Genomic DNA, 19370 nt, shown 5'->3' on the forward strand with positions numbered 1-19370 from the left:
CCTCATCTTTTTCTCTGACTAATTAACCAAAAGTCTACTATTGGTTACCTCGTCTTCTCTGTTCTTCATGATCTGAGTGTCTTTGTCGCACTTATATTCAAGTTGAGCTTTTTTATTGTTGACCTTGTTCAGCTTCATTTTGACGTATTCGATGCTGTTGTACTGTTTTTCTACCTTTTCTTCTGGCTTTACTATTTTCACTGCTAAGGAAGATTTGTCTTCCTCTAGACAGCATATCCTTTGTTGGAGTTGCACATTTTTCTGAACAAGTTTTTCTTTCTCATATGTTATGACTTTAATTTGTTTGTCTTTCTGTGTATGTCTGTCTTACCATCATCAACAGTGCAGTCCTTTTTCAAGGTTGATGCCATGTCTTACTTGTTCTTTTAATGAAGCATTTTCATCGTGTAACTGTTTTCTTTGTCAATCTTTTTTAACAGCTCTTTCTGTTCACTAATTATTTTATCTGCAGCCCTCTTCTGCCCCTCGAGCTCTTTTACGCAGTGAGCCAACCCTTCAACCTGTTTTTTAAATTTATTTTTTTCTTTCATAAGAAGCTGCACCCCAAACAAAGTGTCACCCTCTTTCTTCTGGGTCATTTCACCAGTTTTGGCCTGCTCTTCTCTGGCTTTGGCTTTTTTCTTGGGCTTCGCAACCTCATGTCACACACTTTTCAATATAACACACTCCACCACCACCACCACCATCATAAATCAGTCCTCTCCTGATTGATTATGTCAGATCAATTCTTATCTCTGCCTGTTAATGTTAAATTGTGTCTTTATGTTCACTAAGCCCAGCAATGTCTCGAAGCAGCGTCTCCACGTTTGCTCACTTTTTGTCCAGCAGGTGGCGACAAAGCAACGGTAAAGAAAGACTGCGTCGCATGGAGGATGTTTATTATCATCATCATCACCTCCGTCATCATCAGCAGCATTCTCTTCTTCAACATCCAGCATCTCCTGCAGATCTCCTGCATCAGGAGATATTAAAGCTCAGATAGCCAATCGGCCTCACTGAGTCCTGATGAGGACCTGGACTCTGTGTTTGAATCACAGGCTACTGTCCAGAACACATGCAGGGCTGCTAACTAAGGTTTCATGCCTTCATGTAATATGACAGACTGCTGTTTCATTCTACGTCAGCTCAGGCAAGAAAAGGTGAAAAACAACGTCTACCTGCCCTTGAAACCTACTGTATATTTTCCATTCATATCACTGACGTCAGCAGCAACATTTCAGCTATTTACGGCTTGTAACATACATTATAAGTTCCTCTTTTTCTTTTTATTGGAATGTTAAATTAATAGCTAACGAAAAATCCGAATATTGACGCCGCATCATGTTAAATAACACGCTCATAAATCATTTATTGCTTTATCTATTCATGTGTGTCTTATTATCCTTCCAGAGTCCTTATACCTTCATAATAAACCCGACAAATATGATTCTGTCAGGCGGGAAGCTTTACAATTTCATTACAGGAAGCTATCAGATTCGGATGTACCTTTCTTCTTTGTAGATTGAGAAATTATTAAAACATTTTTAAAAATTTTTTAAGGAATGTGAATCCTACAAACACTTAAAATCGGTGTGTTTAAATTTTAATTTGCCAAACTATCAGTAGGTGTGTGGGGGTGGAGTGACAGGCTTCCAGGCTCTCCATGCAGGAGTCCCAGCAGGCAGAGCAGAGGAAATGTACATGTGGCCACCCACCTCTGAAGAGGAAGTGCTGTGTTGTTCTATTACCTCACTGTTTCTAATGTTTCTCCAGCTCTGGCCTTATTTCTACAAAGTCTGGCTGTTTCATTGGAGGTTAAAAGCAGCTCGGAACGTTTAAATGCGGCTGCTGACTGACACTCAGAGTCCTGCACAGGCGAGCATTCGACCTGCTCAATTTGTTTTTTATTTACAATTTTATGACTGCATGTGGAACTAAGCTGTCTGTGAACAAAATTAATTTTAATGTTATCTATATCAGTTCTAAGCTAGTTTCAATGATGTCTACTATAAATGTACAGATCAAAGATTAGGAATGTATTTATAATCTCAGGTTTAGATAATTAGTTTACCCACCATTGTCTATATGTGAATCATGTTTTACAGTGTATATAAGATCATGTTTAAGTCAGCCAGATATTTAAAAAGCCTTTTACACCCACAGACAATTTAATGAAGATAAACAAGATCAGTTTGGTGCAGTCTAGATTGGCTGAAAGGTTTCAATCGTTTTGCCAATACGATACATGAGTTTTGGTACTGATATCAAAATTATATTTTTCGATATCTTGGTCTGAGAATTAAAACATGTTTTTCTATAAAAGCCTTTTTTTCATTTAATAAAAGAAGCCAAATTCGTCAAATGTTGAATGTCGTCTAAACACAAGCAGCTTGAAAGAACTAAAATAAAACTGGCAAGAATATGATTTCAGTCATATCGAGGAATAAGTCAACAAGATTTTTAATCTGACCACAAATTTAATACCAGCTCTCAGTTCTCAAAAGTTTTTGATAACAAATCTTATGGACATATGTTTTGTTTGGGATCAGGAAGATGGTAAACTTTTTTTTTTATCTGTAGCTGCATTATCAGGGGCTCTATAAAATTAGTGATTTATACCCCTGCAAGAGAAGCTTTTAGTTTGCTCACTCAAACCTACAGTACATGTTGAGATGAGACGTTAACTGGATAAGTATTTGTCAGAATACAGCAACACAACTAGACTGGCTACTGAATGTTCTCATGTGGATGGTGCTCAAAGGATCATTTTGCATCTAATTGGTGTAACTGTAAATTATCCTGGAAATCATGTTGTAGATATTATCCTTCTTTCTTAATAAAAGCAGTACAGTGTTCTAGACATGAAGATAGTTTTGGTTTTATTTGTCCAGATTGTGTCTTTGTTTTTCTGCCTCCACTCCGATACAATGGAAGGAAATGATATTTAGTTTGTGATGCTCATAGCAATTAATAAAAAATGTATAGAATAAGTGCACCAGCACAGAAGATACTGTCGACAGTTTTCATGGACTAGTTTGTGCTTTAGAAATAGTTTCTATGAAAACTGTTGACACTGTTTTTTGTTGATAACGTTGATTATTAATTGCTATGAGCACTGCAAACTAAATTTTATTCACCTTCATTATATTGGGCTGGAGGCAACTATCTGCATGGAGAGATGCTTTTATTTATAAATGAAACACTAACACACTAACAGCTCCTACTGCTGTATTTTGATGCAATTCACTTTTTTCCTTTCATTTTCTTTTTGTCTAAATTGAAACTTTTCCTATACTTCTTTTGCTCTATTCTTTTTCTGTCTCTTGTTGCTACCTGCCACTGCAACCCAGTCATTTCAGTTGATCTTAGATGGGGCTTATATTGCAGTAGTATAACCAGGGGAAGCCAACACATCCATGGTGCCAACATGTTTTCTGCTGCACACCCCGCTGCTCCGGACCGACAGGAGGCACTCTGTCTGTCAACACCCCACCCCGCCCCAACATCACATCATCATCATATCCAGGTTTGGAATAAAACACAAACGCCTCTTTTTTAATGTAATGTTGCCTTTATTGAAGTGATTGTCCTCATGACAAGATGAAGGTGGACAGTGGAAAGTGTGAGTTAGTGTCGTGTTGTGCTTCCTCACTCAGAGGCAGGGCAGGGTGAGGATATGAGGAGGAGGGTTAGGCCCAGCTGACCGATGCCCTTTCATTATTGCACTGCTTGCTGCAGCTCCCACAGTAGTGCAACAGGGAAAGAGTGTCAAGCAGAGAGCGTCCTGTGAGTTTCATCCTGGGTGACAAAGTGCAACCTGAGGACCAGAATTCCCTCTTCAACCCGCCTGGGAGCAGAAATCCCTCTGATGGTCACCACTAAATCATCAAGTGGAGTTCTGTTTACTACTCGTTTCAGTACTTGGTGAATCAGAATACTGCAACTCTTTGGGATTTTGGACTCAGTCATTGTTTCAGAAGCAGGAAATCTGAGACAGAATTGTGACATTAACATGGTTTCATGTTTTTGCTCCTTGGCTTCTGCATTTTATGCAAATGTTTCATTGCAAAGAAAACTTTGGTGAGTAATGAGTGGTCTGTACAGGAGCAGACTGAGCTGACAACAGGCATCAGAGGATACAGCTGTACAAGCTGAACACCACATCCTCACACAGCGACACATACTATTACCTTCATCAATAGTATAATGATTTCACAGCACTGCTTCCAAAAAGTGACGTCTATTGAGCAGTTTTTAAGCCTTTGCAAAATACATCAGTGATAAGCTTTAAAAGTGCTATGAACATGTGCGAGTGCATTGTTTTCATTTTGATTTTGTCTGAAATGACTCTCAATTTGAATGAAGATTTAAAACATTTTTAGTGTTATAAAAGTAAAGCTGCTGCATTACATTAGGACTTTTTAAAGTATTTTAAGGGTCAGTTCATGCAAATGACAAAACATATTTTTTTTACTTTCCTCTTGAGTTATCTAGCCATGCAGGTAATCTCGTCTTGTTTTGCCCACATTTTGAGATTTCTGTCTCCACCCCAATATAATGGAGGCAAATGATTGTTTGTGCCACTTACAGCATCAAAATGATTTTTTCTTTTCAAAAATGTGTCTTTGTTCCTCTACTATAGTGGTTCCCAACCTTGTGAAAAAATCATGGACAACAATGACTTTATCATCCTATCCCTGACAGAGTCTGATATGTTGTATTTCAAAATATAGTACAGTGTTGTCAATAAACCTAAACCAGGGGTCAGAAGGGGATTGTGAGGTGATTCCTGGGAGTAGAAAATAAGAAAATCAAAATCCTTCGTCAAAAAAATTACATTATCTAATACATACAGTTCTCTTTTTTCTTATAAAGTACTGTATAGTTTTACCTCGTGAGCCTAAAAATTATTCAAATTACATACTCTAATACGGAGCTGTTCTTAATTCTCAAATACATGCACTCAGTATATTCCTGTGTATGAAGGGCTCATAAATAAAAAGCAGTTGGGAACCACGGCTCTACTATTTTCATAATGGGACACTGTTTCTAGAGAGAGATATTGCTGTTGAATCTTTTTAAATATCATTTTTCAATGCTGTGAAAATCATTGAAAAATTGAGGTGAAGACCGATGAGACAGATACCTCAAAACCTGGACAAACCATGGTTACATGCAACAATAGAGGTGAGACAGAAATGTTTTTATTATAATTGAGGTGAACCGACTCTTTCAGTGTTCGTATCGTATTTATGTTTTTTTGATTGTGTGGATGTGAATTAGGAATTCCAAACGACTGACTTATTTTGTGAGATGTTTCCAATAAGCACGTTAATGAATAAACAGCTATGCAGGGACTCTTATTATTTCAATGTTATTGTGAGTGTATTACAACTTTGAATTGACTTCATGGGGACACATTTTCAGCTGAAAAAGGTATAAAGTTACACAAGTGACAATTCTGTGAAGCAATAAAGAAATAAACATCTCACAAAGAGGGATCAAACATCTTCATTAGCCATCACATTTATTTGGTCGACACAATAAAGACTCAGCATTTCGCTTAGAGCAAAGCTAAAATGTTGTTTTTTTTTATCGCACTGTATATTTAACATGAGTGAGATATGCAGTCAGCAGCAACACAACCTCATGTTATGTCATGAAATGAGAAGGACCACCAGTGTGACATCAGCAGCATACCACATCAGAGGAGGAAGATCATCCCTCAGAGTCAAGACCCTATAAGCAATATTGCACTACTCTGTTAACTCTAGTGAAAGCAGAGGCAATATTGATAGGGTCTCGTCTGCAAGGTGACGTGTATGAGACCCACTTCTTCACACTGCGGGAGAGTCTCAATCTGAGGCCAACAGGTGACCGACGGAGACAGGAGGGAGGAGGTAAACAACTACAAATCCATACAGACATCAAACATCAGCTTCTGGAAGTCAAGTTCCCCTTCATGTAGAAATGTTGTGAGGCAGACTTACCATCTAAACTGTGCATCTGTAGAATCCATCAATCTAATCTTGATGTTGTTGGGAAACTTTCTTTATTCCCAGTTTTATCCACTTTTTCAAATCTACTGTTCTTCTAGCCGCATCAAAGTAGAATATTATGAAGAAATTTAAAAAAAAAAAGTCTATAGAAGCAAATCATGTCCTATCCAACTGCATATTTTATTATATTAGTTAAAAATGAGACAAAGGTAAAAGTTGTCATTTTTACTTAAACCTCTTATTGAGATTTTGTAACTGTGTGAGAATAAAAAGAAGAAAATGTGAATTTTCTTCCAGAAGCTGTGCCACTGATGAAGAGGACTGACATAAAATGATGAAGGAGAAGAAGAGGGTGAAAGAGATGAAGGAGTACAGACCTGTGGAGATCATCACTCTCACGCTGCCACTGTGAGAATAATCTCATGCAGCTTGTCCACACATTTCAATTCTATACGAGGCTCCTGAAAGCCTCAGAAACAGAAGACAGCTTTGATAAAGAGCTGAGAATTCAGCCTACCTGAGTCACAATTTGAAGTTTTCAGTTGGAGCGTGGACCTGGTAAAAAACTGTCTGAATTTTATTTCTACACAATATTTGAGTGCAGCTGATAATGTGATCTATACTTTCCATCTAGACCCGTGTTCATCAAGCTGTTGGAAGTGACATTTTGGAATTAAATGAAAAATAAAAATCTTTCACCATTAGTTGCAAACTTTTATCAACCTGTAAATTTCAGAATAAACTTTATCTATCAAATTTCATTTTATTTACAAATGCTCTTAAATTAAAGAGAGCTCATGAATGACAAAATACCTAAATATCATTGGTCTTAACCTGAAGCAATATGTACAATTTTAAATTGGATTAAGCTGAATCTGAACACACATAAAACATTACACCAGTGTTTTGTTTTTTTTGTTACTCTTATTGGCAGTCGGTAGGAATAAGCCACTTGATAAATACGTCTTATTCTTCACCCTTAGTGAAGAACTTTTCAACTCCTCAGTTGACTCTTTAGAGCAGTCTCACAAGTTTGATCAATATGAGCCCAAATCAATGGACAACATTACATATCAGAAACTCACTTCATGTCTTCATACCTTTAAAAATGAACAACCCTATTTTACATCTGATTTCCTCTAATTAATATGAAATGCTGGCACACCTCTATTTCTCAGTTTTACTAGAGGTTTTTGGGTACCCAGCGAGGATAAATTATTTTGGCGGGTTCCGGTTTGTTTTGATGACAGTAAAATAAAGTCCTAGTTGAATCCACGTGGTCTGCTCTTTTTCTATTTATTGTATATCGGATAACGGTTTTGAATTTCCTGTGAGACCAGGCTGGAGGAGGTTTGGGAGTTTTGACACTCAGATGTTTCGGATGGTTCTAATTTCCCAACCCCCACCATCTGTACCAGCACAAAGGTTACTGCCATAGCTAAGCAAACAACACCAACTACATTTGTGTGTTAGGGGGCAAAGTTCATGCCAAAGATTACAATTTCATATCAGCCTGCAATATCCACCTGTACACCAAAAATCCTTTCAAGAATTCTTTACACTTTCACTTTCACTATCTATCTATCTATCTATCTATCTATCTATCTATCTATCTGTCTGTCTGTCTGTCTGTCTGTCTGTCTGTCTGTTGCAGGACATTCCATCTAAAGTCTCTGCCATTCATCATGTTTCCATTTATCAGGATTGAGGAAACAGTTGGGTCATTTTAAACAGAAACAGCTTCCGAGGAGCCTCTATTATTTTCAGTGGCAGAAATGCTGCACTCTGACCCTCATTAAAACCAAAGACTTTCGAGACAACAGATGTGATAAATTCCAATCTTCTTTTTTCCCCCTTTTTTGAAATGGTCAGGGGGTCTCTGCATGTCTTTGATCTGCTCCGTAACCACACAAACAGCTCACCTCAGGATGGCCTGTGTTGCATGGTAGAGTCATAAATACAGTAAAACGTCTTTGTTTCGACTTTTAAGTACAGAACATTTCAGAAAGTTCATTCAAAATTTCCATTCACCAATACATTCAATTTCCATGCCATGTTGTATCAAATCCTGTCACTTTGCTTATTCCTAAACAACTATACAATTTAAATCTTGGTGTACAAGTGTGCCAACATAAACATTTCAACCAACAATACAATTATACATTTATACTCAATATCACCACTGACCCTACCATCATATCAAACCTGTATCTTCACAACTAGCAAACTGACAGAGTTGCCCTGTCAGTGCCCTGCCTCAGGCTTACTGGAATTCACTCATATGGAAGGATCAAGCATTTAAAAAGCTCATGATTATTTAAATGTAGAACAGTCATGACCATACAGCCACCTTAAAATGATGTAGCAAGACTGTGACCTTAATGCTATTGCTAATAGCCAATGTTAGGTCATAGTGCATAGAAGATGTTTTGCCCTGTTTACACTTACATTATCATTCTACCATTATCCAGATAGGTGTAGATTAGGGCTGCAATTAACAGTTCTTTTCATCATCAGTTAAATGTTTGCTCTATAGAATGTCAGCAAATAACAAAAAATGTCCATCACATGTTTCCAGAGCCCATGGTAACATCCAACCGACAGTCCAAAACCAAAAGATATTCCGTTTACCATCATAGAAGGCTGAGAAAACCAGAATAGATTTGCATTTGAGAAGCTGCATTTTTGCCATTTTTGCTTAAAAAATATTTAATCTGCAATTATTTTCATAATCAATGAAAGATTTAATTTTCTGTCATTCAGGTATTGACTCATTCTTCCAGCTCTGACACAGATCAGCCATGATCACACTGCACATATACTACACATGCCTTTGCAGTGACATATAACCTGACCTCTTCACCCTGAAAATGCAAACCGCTCCTATCAAAGGCTTTTTCCGCTGTATTGGTGTTAATCATGGTAAGGGCTTCATTACTTGTGATTTATATTAGCAGCTACCATAATAAAAGCTGGAGGGAGAAAGTATGTCCGCAGCACCGTGTCCAGTAGAGACGGCAACACAAGCAGGATGTTGTGTGTGGCCCTCGCTAAAGCAAATATGACAAAGTCTATGGATGTTCTGAGAGCTGGTGCACTATTCAAAACAGATACATCTGAATACAATGTTTCTCTAACAGCTTCTGGAGCTAGTTTGAGTGATAGGATCACCCTTTTTATGTGGTTCAGGTGTGTTTACACCTGGATCTGTATTCTGCTGAGCATGACGGAGTAGCTGGCCGATCACTGGAGACATGTTAATGGCAGCTGTAAACACAGTATTAGTCCCTCCTCCATGGACGGTCCCTGTCGGCTACACTTCATATAGACCCAGTCAGCTCTGGTATTTGCCTGCGAGCACAGTGAGAGAGACAAGCTTCTACACGCTGCAGATCCAAACTCTCCCATCAGCTTCATGCTTTTTCAGTCATACTCATTTGATAACATGCCACGTTCACCTTGTGGAGGCTTTGATTGTTTACATGTGGAGCAGTGGTTGAACTTACACTACAGGGCCAACGCATGCTATTCCAGCATGGAGTCCCCAGCATGGCTGCACTACAACTGCAAATGCAGTGTTCTGTAAAAAAAAGAGGGTAAACATTCACCTTCCCCATACAAAACACAATGCTTTCTAAAAATACATTCATTTATAGTTTGTAGTTAAATTCCCCACTTTTATCTGGGTTTAATACTATTTGTTATAATTAATGTATTAATCTACAATAAAAAGCTTGATATCAACATGTAAACACGGTCAGATCTAATCCTCAAAATAAAAAAGGTGCACTATGAACTCCACTGAGTGATTATTATAAGGCAAAAGAGTAATACCCTATATCAATTTAACTATTTTAAGCTTTATGTTTTTTCCTTGAATAACATGAGATGTGTGTGAGCTTAAATCAGCAGCTACTAAAAGGAAAGTAGTCCTCACTTTCAGGTGGTTGTGCCCGCCACTCCATCCCTCACTGCAACACTTTCCCCACTAAAGACACACAATAAAAACAGCAAATTCCACAGTCGCTTGCAAAACAGTGGCTAAATATGACGCTACAGGCTCCAACGCTCCACGGTGCACGCACACACACACACACAAACACACACACAGAGCAGAAGGCGGTAACCGAGGAGGATGAAACATACCCCCCTTCCTCCTGCTCCCCCCCTCCTTCCCTTAGAGCGGCCCTGCCCTCCACATTCCTCACAAGGAGCCCCATCCCCCCTACGACCTGCCCCAAATAGGAAACTTACCCCTTTTTTCCCACCCACACCGTGACTTCTTCAAGCCTGCACACTCAAATTATGCTTTCAAAAGCCGACTGAAAGAGGGGAGGGGGGAGGGCGGGGTGGGGGGGGGAGCCCTGTGCTATACATACACACACACAGACACATACGCACGCATGCACGCCCGCACGCACACACTGCATGGCCATAACAAAATGACTGCAGCGTTAGCCTAAAGGCTCACATGTTCCTTTACAGGGAAGTCACACACAGTTGCTTTTTTTAATTGTAGAATATATAACACATGTTCACAAGTAAAATGTTTATATGCAATAAACCAGAGGCTTTAACACAGTTGCAACTAAAATATATTCCAAAGAGGATCTTGATTTTTAAATGGGTGGCTGTGTTTTCATTTTAAACACATAAAAACTGTTTTTTTTAACTGGACTACATTTTATAGTTCAAAGGGTTGTATGTCCTGTTAAATAATTAACAGTCATAAGTCTTAACAATAAAAAAGAGCTGCATATCATTTCACTCATGTAAAATCACAAAATCAACACATTATGTAAAATCATTAAATCAACGCCCCAAAATCACAACAATACAATAAAATCAATTATTTTTAATAAACAGCCCTTTTATTACTTTCCAACACACAGACTGACTGGCTTCCACACACTGATTTTACACTATCAATTCATATCAGTAGGATGTATGTCAAATATAAATAAACTACTTTTGCAAATAAAAATGTATGAAGGCTTGGTTGTGGCGTGTGATTTAATCAGGATCCTGCTAAAATCAGATCATTTATAAATGTCCTGTCCAGCAACTCATTTTAAGGTAAACTAGATCCAACACTTACAACAAATGATTTCATACTGTGGGTCATGATGTAACAACAAATTACACTCTTGAACAAAATGTGTTAAAAGTTAGGAAAGTTGACCTCAAAGCATGTTACTTAATCTGACACGTGGTCTGCAATGCAAACCAAGACAGCCCCTGAAGTTCTGTGAACAAAATGTTCTTTTTTTTTAGGAGGCGTGGTCCAGGAGGCCTATATCTCCCAGGGTAAAATATAGCCTAATAATGCAGCATGCTTGCAAAGAAAAACCATGGACTCTTCCTGTCATATGGACCTCAGGTCTTAGCCACTGCTGGTTCTCAAACTATGGACTGAGGACCTCCAGCGGTCCAGGAGGGAGTTTCAAATGGGTCAAAATAAAAAAATACATTTTTATTTCAATACAACTGCAATGAACAAATTTAAATATATTGTTTTCGCCAAGAGTTTAACTAACCTTCACATATAGATACTGAATTTTATTCTAAAAATTTGAAAAATCTCAAATACATTCTTCTTTGAGATAATCTTCAAAATTACAGTGAAATATGTCTGTGTGGAAAAGTCCTTCTATGAGAGCAGCCAACCAACATAAGCTCCAAAGCCTGACTATATATACATATGTATGTATGTATGTATGTATATATATATTTATATATATATGTGTGTGTGTGTGTGTTTGTGTGTATATATATATATACATATATACATACATACACACACATATATGTATATCTATATTTATTTATATTTATATCTATATTTATATCTATATCTATATATGTGTGTGTGTGTGTGTGAATATATATATATATATATATATATATATATATATATATATATATATATATATATATATATATATATATATATATAAGCACAATCACAATTCCACCAAAGAGTTTTAAGAAATTATCAAGTCACTTTACAAATATCAGCAGAGTCAATGCTCCCTTTAAAATTGTAGTGGGCTATTTACTGATTATGCTAACTAAATAAAATATAACATTTTATGTGTCATAATTTATTGGAATTGGATTCATGGATTTTTCCCATGCATTACTGTGAACTGACAACAAGCCAGCAAGCAAGAACCAGCTGTGGTAAAAAATGGCTCTAAAACCTATGGCCTATGATTGGTGGTGTGTGTGTGTGTGCGTGTGTGTGTGTGTGTGTGTGTGTGTGTGTGTGTGTGTGTTCGTGTTCGTGTGTGTGTGTGTGTGTGTGTGTGTGAGGAAGAGGTGGGGGGGGGCCTTCCTATAAGATCCTACAGAGACTCCTCCGTGGTTTCTATTTTCTCGTCTATTTTTCCCCATTTAGCCGCATGTGTCCCTCCGCGGTGCTGCTGCTGTAGTACAGGGCGAAGGCCGAATGCTATGACAATACTATTGCACTGCTTTAGCGGATGGTACAGTAGTGCAACATCGTCAAAGCAGCTGACCTCTGCACGCTGGGAAACACACACACACACACACACACACACACACACACACACCAAGACAGCCATACCACACACATAGGGAGACACCACAACGACAAAGTGACATGTCTAAAGAAATGAAAGCTGTAACAGCCGTAGCTTTACATACTGCGGCTGGCTGAGCGTCGCATCCATTTAAGGCCAACAGAGAGACAATTCTATATTTTCTTGTCACGTCTAAATAAGATTTGTAAGTAGAGGAAGTGGTAGGCGGAGGGGTGGGGGCTGGAGGGGTGGGGGGTGTCAGCCAATGCCCTTTTAATATTGCACTGCTCATCTGATTTCACAGTAGTACAACAGAAAAAGGGCTTTGGACAACACGGCTGCTCCTCAAATCCGTTCAGTTTCTATTGCAAACCCAGCATGCAAGCCGTCAGCTTCCACGTTACTAAACAGTGTGGACAGTGCGGGGCTTCTAATATCTGTGAGCCCACAAGCAGACAACTGTTAACATGTTGGAAGCCATATGCAAACCAGCAGCCGTGAAACAAGCGAATAGGCTTATTAGCTTTACAATACAATGCAGCCGACACAAATAGGAATCAACTATGTAAATCGGTAATGAATTGTTATACTATTAAACAATAAGTAATGTTTGTTGATAGTGATTTGGTGGTAAGGTGACATCTCTCTAGTTTATGTTATTACCGAATGATCTGTCGGTCAGCATTATGAGAGCATGGAGGGAAACATATTTACTTCAACCTAAAGCAAAGCTCTTCCTATAGGCTGCGGCCTCTCAGAAAACAGGCAGTGAACAGGACTTCGCCTGGAGGAAACGAGGGTGGGGAAAACATATAGGGCAAAGAGCACATTCCGCGATACAATACCAGAAACCTTCATTTAGTAACTACTATTCCTGTCCCTTTGGCCAAAGTGGCAATTTGAAACCCTTCTCGTTTAGGAAACCGAGGGGCGGGGGGCCTATGGAGGGGTGGGGGGTAGGGGTGAGGGGGGGGGCTTTGTTATTTCCAATATTCAGAGAAGTTTACAATCAAACTCTTTGTCTGCCCAAACTCTTCAAACTTCAAATTCTATCACTTTCAAACTGACCAAAATGCCATGAAAGCAGCAGCAAGCTAACACAGCGTGTTGTTGCACTTTTCTACTTTCAAATTTAAAAGTAGAAAACAAATAAGCCAATATGTGAGAAACGTACTGTCCACTTCATGCCTAACAGAAGAACGAGGTTACACATTTGTTTCAACGTGGAAACGTCTTTTTTCTCTCTCTGAAGTTGTTTACTCCATATGTTCCTGTTAGTAAAATACAAAGGTATTCTGAAAACGCTGCAGCCATACCAAGCACACATTCCAACGGTACAGAGAACAGCTTCAAACACAACTCCTACAGACACATGTGGGGCTGTGCAAAATGTCACACAGCCAGGCTACCATATTCTGTGTCAAGCACTGTGAATTAAGCATTTCTACGAGAAAGAACGTATATTTAACACACTGTAGGCTAAGCCTGGTGTATAGACATATAACTCACAATGATTTAACTCTACATGTTTCTCAAACAGTTTAATACAAAAAAAAACAACAGCAACAAAAATAAATAAATAAAATAAAAACAAACAAATAAAAAAAAACACTCAATTATCAACGGACTCCCATAGAAAGATTTTCGGCCAATTTATGTTGCATATAAAAATTGACATCTGCATGGAGAGCTAGTCGTATAGTATTTAAATAGAAACTTACGTACGACAGTAGGCTATAGGTCTAAAGCAATAACTAATAGGCTTAATAGCTGGATTATTATATTATAGTGAAATTAATGGACTCATTTGTCGTTTTGCTTGGGCCCACTGGCATCACTGGCGGACCCCTGGGTGTCCCCGGACCCCACTTTGAAGCCTGCGGATTAGCTCATATGATAGTACTTACTTTTGATATCTCGGTTTGCTACCAGAAATAATCATTGGACGGGCACCCACCTGTCAATCACTGCTTTTATCACGCGTGCCCTCACGTGGACGCGCGTGCTCGATCTGTCCCCACTTCTCTCTCTCTTTCTCTCACACACAGACGCGCGGGCGCGCGCGCAGGCACACACACACACACACACACACACACACACACACACACACACACAATAGCTGCTATACAGTTTGAGAGACGGGAGCTCACGGAACCTCTCTGCAGCCAGTTAAACCCACCGACATCCACGTCCGTCCGCGAGCTCCACGCCGTGTCCGCCGCGCAGCAGGAGCGCTCCTCGCGCGGGCAGAGGTTCTGTTGGACGGTACCTGGCGGAGGCAGGGCCGGTCCGTACGGCTCAACACACAGAAGAGGCACAACGGAGCCAAGTTGGCCACTTGAGCGTGGAAAAACGCCGCGGCCATTACCATCTATCTCCCACACATACGTCCGTTTCAACCGCAGTAACGGTTCGCGGGGTGTGACAGCTCCTCGGTTATAAAAACGGTATTTCGTCCATTGGCAACCTCACGGCCTCCGAGCTCCGGACTCCATCTTTGACTAGTTGACATTCAGCTCTTGCCGAGACAAATTCCTTATTTGCATGCCAGCCTGCCATTGGTCCGTTTTTGCGCTTGTCTTTGCCCTTATTGGTGGAAAATTTATCTCATCACATTCGGGATTGGTCAAATACCAAGGGGACGTCATTGTATAGTTTAATTTTAACAATGAACACAAATTCTCTCTTCCATTCACAAATTTCTCATTACCCGCTTTTGAGGTGCTACATCGTGTTACTGTGTTTGAAAAGAAAGAAAAAAAATTAACAATCAGGTTTTCAGTCGGCTGCTGTCAGTAAAACACAAGAATGGAAACTGATGGTGGACTGGCCAATCCTGTCCACATTGAGGACCACCCAAAGTCTGCACAGTAGTCTACATGTGGATACAATCCATTGCTGCAATTTGTAGGTGAATGTGTAGCCCACATCTTATTCTGCGTAATTGTTTTTCACACTTTACGCGCTGCGTATTTAAAAAGTTGCTACATGCGGGTGCCAAAGATACTGCCGATGCAAATGGTTGTTGCAGTAACAGAAGTTCCACTGTGGGAGAAGGCGGGCTGCAGGTCGCAGTAGCAGTGCCGGGGTGGTGTAGCGCGGGGCAGAGGGCAACAGGCTCACTGGAGGTGCTGCGGTCGACGCTTGGAGGAGGGCAGCGGCCTGTGAAATCTGACATTCCTGACCAATGGAGCTTAAATAACTGCATTGTCCGGCGGAAAAGACCCGCCTCCAAAACCACCACCATCCGACCCCCCCACCCCCCACCCCCTCCACCAACACCGGACCGACTTGCGATGCTGAGAGTTTGGTGTACTTACAGTGAGGGTTATTTTTGGTATGAATGAGTAAATAAATAATTAAAACTCCGCATTTGCCTATTTCGTTTAATTTCGTTTTTCCTCTAGTCAACTCCACAGCCGGTGGCTAATTTATACCGCGCTAAATGGCAAAACGTGCACTTTTACGCAAATTATTTCCAGTGAAGCCCGATGAGGTGCACATGAAACACTGGCTTTTCCTATTAATGCAAATACAGCCTGCTGTATTTGAGCTGAGGAGAGAAAGGGATGCCTCCACCCCACCTCTCTGCCCCCTCCCCCAGCTCAATGCAGTGCAGTAAACTTTATTGTCAAGTATGCTTACAACTCAACCCAAACTCACATATAGGCTATAAAATATCCAGCCAGGGAAAGCTAATTATTTACTGAATAATATATGTGACTATCTGCAGCAGTGTGAGAAGGCACATTATTGAAGTTTGGAAGTGTGAGCTTTCCCTCAGTACAGCCAGTCCTCTCCTTTACTTTCTTTACTTTGCTCCCGAGTTTTGAGAAGAAACCTGTCTGCCATGACGTGCTTTAGATGCTATGTAAGGAATGCTCGTTCATGTTTGCCTCTGCCTGTATGTGTAGTGATGCGTGCACGCGCGCGCCTGTGCGTAAAGTAGCGTTGCCGAGCGAAGTATGTGGGGCCGCAGGAAGCCCTATGCCCATATTTAGCCGTGACGGCTGACTGATCAGGTTGACATGCTGCCCGCACTAAAGAGCTGTTCTACACTTGGGGTTTGTTGTTTTTGAAGTGAACTGTTTGTAGCTTTTTGGGGAGGATACAGGACATGCAGAAGATGCAAACAAAAGAACATTTAAAACCAGAGACGTTTAAGAAATACACAGAAACTAATTACACACATGTCTTTTACACACTTCATGTTATGTTTCTGTTCTGGGAAGTGTTTTAAATAAAACTTTATTTTATTTACTTTGGGGTAAAACATATAAAGTATGTATGAAACATATTAGACTGATCTTCTTATCAAATCCAATTAAAGCTGCATGTTCTCAGCATTTTTACAAAGACCCCAACGTATGAGGCCACAGATGCATTTAGTCCATTTTACAGGCAAGAATCAATATGAAAAGATTTTATTTGTTCGTGGTTTAAATGAATAATTCTCAAACATAGTATCTGGGATAATTACTACAAAATACATTACACTTTAGATATAGTTTGCAAAGTTTCCCAAAAATACTGTCAGGCTACATTTGAGAGAATGTGAAATGATGAACAAACATGTATAGTATTTTCATTTGATGAAATTGTGTTACAATTAAAACATGGTGATTTATTTTTGACCATGTCACTTAATGGAAGGATCTAGAATCCAGTATGTGTTAGTGCAGGACATGATATACTGTAGGCTATGTGTTACATAATGTGTAAAAAAAAAAAAGAAAAAAGATTCAGTCTCATCAAAGAGACCTGAAAATTCTACTGACCTGAGAACTGCTGGATTAGAAGCAGGAAAGCAGACAAAGAGTTCAAAAGGAATTAGAGCCTGCAGACCGTGTATCATCAGTAACAGATAGCTGGGTCATAGTGTGTTGAAGATAAATATCTCTGTTGCAGCATAACGGAGCAGTACACTGTGCATGCTTCTGTTTAAACAAGATCAAGATTTAGCTGACAACACACTACTTCGTATGTTGTATGTTCACAGTCGAAAGTAAAAACGGCAGCACGCAGAGGATAATTATTTAATTTATGAGTGTGTTATTGATGGACGCTATTGATCCATAATGGAAGAAAGTGAGAAAAAGATTGTGGATGGTTATATAATGGATTTTATTGACAGAAAGAAAGAAAAAACCCAAAACAAATGAATCTTCAGAGAAGTATTTCTCAAGCTTTTTGTGATGTTTTTCCATCATGATGTTGTGCATTGCAAACTGACTTTTAGTACAAAATAAAGTGAAGGACATAGAATTTCTTGAAAACAGCACATTGCTTATACAGTTTATAGTTTGCAGTATTAATGTCTGCAGTGTTTGATAATCCTCATGTTTAGCCAACATTGTGGCCAGACTCCGCCATCTTTGAGCCATAAGATGAATTTTAAAATTAAAAAAAAGATCCATTTAATGATTTTCATATTTGTAATAAATTGAATGATTACATGTTAGCCATGGATTAAAAAATCTAATCTTAGAATTCAACTGCTGTCAGATGTATTGTCATTAAATTGAAAAATGAAGGTATTTGCTAGTTAGAAGTTCATTCTTGAATTGTTAACATTTTTTTTCTCAACAACTCCCTTAAATTTACCCTTGAACAACTTTCTCCCTTCATTATCATCTACAAAAATATGACTGTGGCTGCAGCTTTACATGAAATAAATTACATGTAAGGTTTCTCTGGAAACTGCAGTATCTCTTGTGATGATGATGATGATGAGATTTCACACATGAGACATAACGTGTTTTTATTGACAGACAGAAATGTACTTGAGTGCATTTTGCTGTGACTGCAGCCTGTGTCATGCATGGCCAGGGTCCAAACTTGTTTGTCAGTGCAGGCTGCAGTAAGTCAATGTTTAGAGAAAATTGAGCAACAGATTGCACAGAGCAGAACCGTTGTAACTGCTCACCTTTCACACATGTAAAGAAACTCACGGCGTAACAGCATGTTATGAATTCATCAGTCAGAGTTAACATTTTCAACATTTTCTTTTATTTAGAACAGACATCTCAGCTATTTAGTTGTACAGAATACAATATCTATACTATCTATATGCAAGCTAACTCAAACACTCAGTGAGGAGTTGGTTGTGTGAGAGGGATGGTGGTGGACAGACTGGCTAAAGGTTGTCTTCATATGACCAAGCAGGCCTCTGCAAGTCTATCTGTTGAGATAAGGTCCTGCAACTCCTGGACCACGGAGCACATGCTTGAAATAACCATGATGATGTGCAGGAGGACAGTTGGCTTCATTGTGGAGAAGACCTGTGGCAGCACAACTAGTATTTTAGTCCAGTCCCAGTTAGTCTAATGAGAGTTAGGCTCTTGCACACAAATATATATATCCTTTATTTGTTTGTTTTTCATAATATCAGAGGCATCTGCTGACAACAAAACGAAACAAAAAGGAGAGTGGACTGTAGCACATTTTGTGGTTTGGTGACAATGTTGTGGAGCATACGGTGGCCCTGAGCTCAGTGCACTGCAACTGAAGAAAACACATGCAAATAGACAAAACACAAGCAAATTAAGAAAACATCTTCATCAATTTGACAACACATGCATGCATGTGTAATCTTAAAGGTGCAGTGTGTAAGATTTAGTGGAATCTAGCAGTGAGGATGCGGATTGCAACCAAATGAATACCCCTTCCCTCCCCCTCCTCTTCCAAGCGTGTAGGAAAACCTACATTGGCCACGAAACTCGTGAAAAACCAGCCTGGTCACCAGAATAAATTATTGGCATTGTGTGTTTCTACAAACCACAGATACATTGAATCTCTACATTTCAACACCTGTAATACATAGCAT

At 39.3% G+C, this 19370-nt stretch overlaps 1 long non-coding RNA gene across 1 annotated transcript; it reads left to right on the plus strand.

Annotated features, from left to right (window-relative positions):
• Window positions 1-337: 337 nt before the first annotated feature.
• On the plus strand, window positions 338-3743 carry LOC137190800 (uncharacterized). The gene is made up of 3 exons (XR_010930288.1): window positions 338-1160; window positions 3351-3526; window positions 3657-3743. It is a non-coding gene; the product is annotated as an uncharacterized lncRNA (long non-coding RNA).
• The last annotated feature ends 15627 nt before the right edge of the window (window positions 3744-19370 follow it).

This window comes from Thunnus thynnus, chromosome 2, assembly GCF_963924715.1.
Source record: "Thunnus thynnus chromosome 2, fThuThy2.1, whole genome shotgun sequence".
NCBI classification, from domain to species: domain Eukaryota; kingdom Metazoa; phylum Chordata; class Actinopteri; order Scombriformes; family Scombridae; genus Thunnus; species Thunnus thynnus.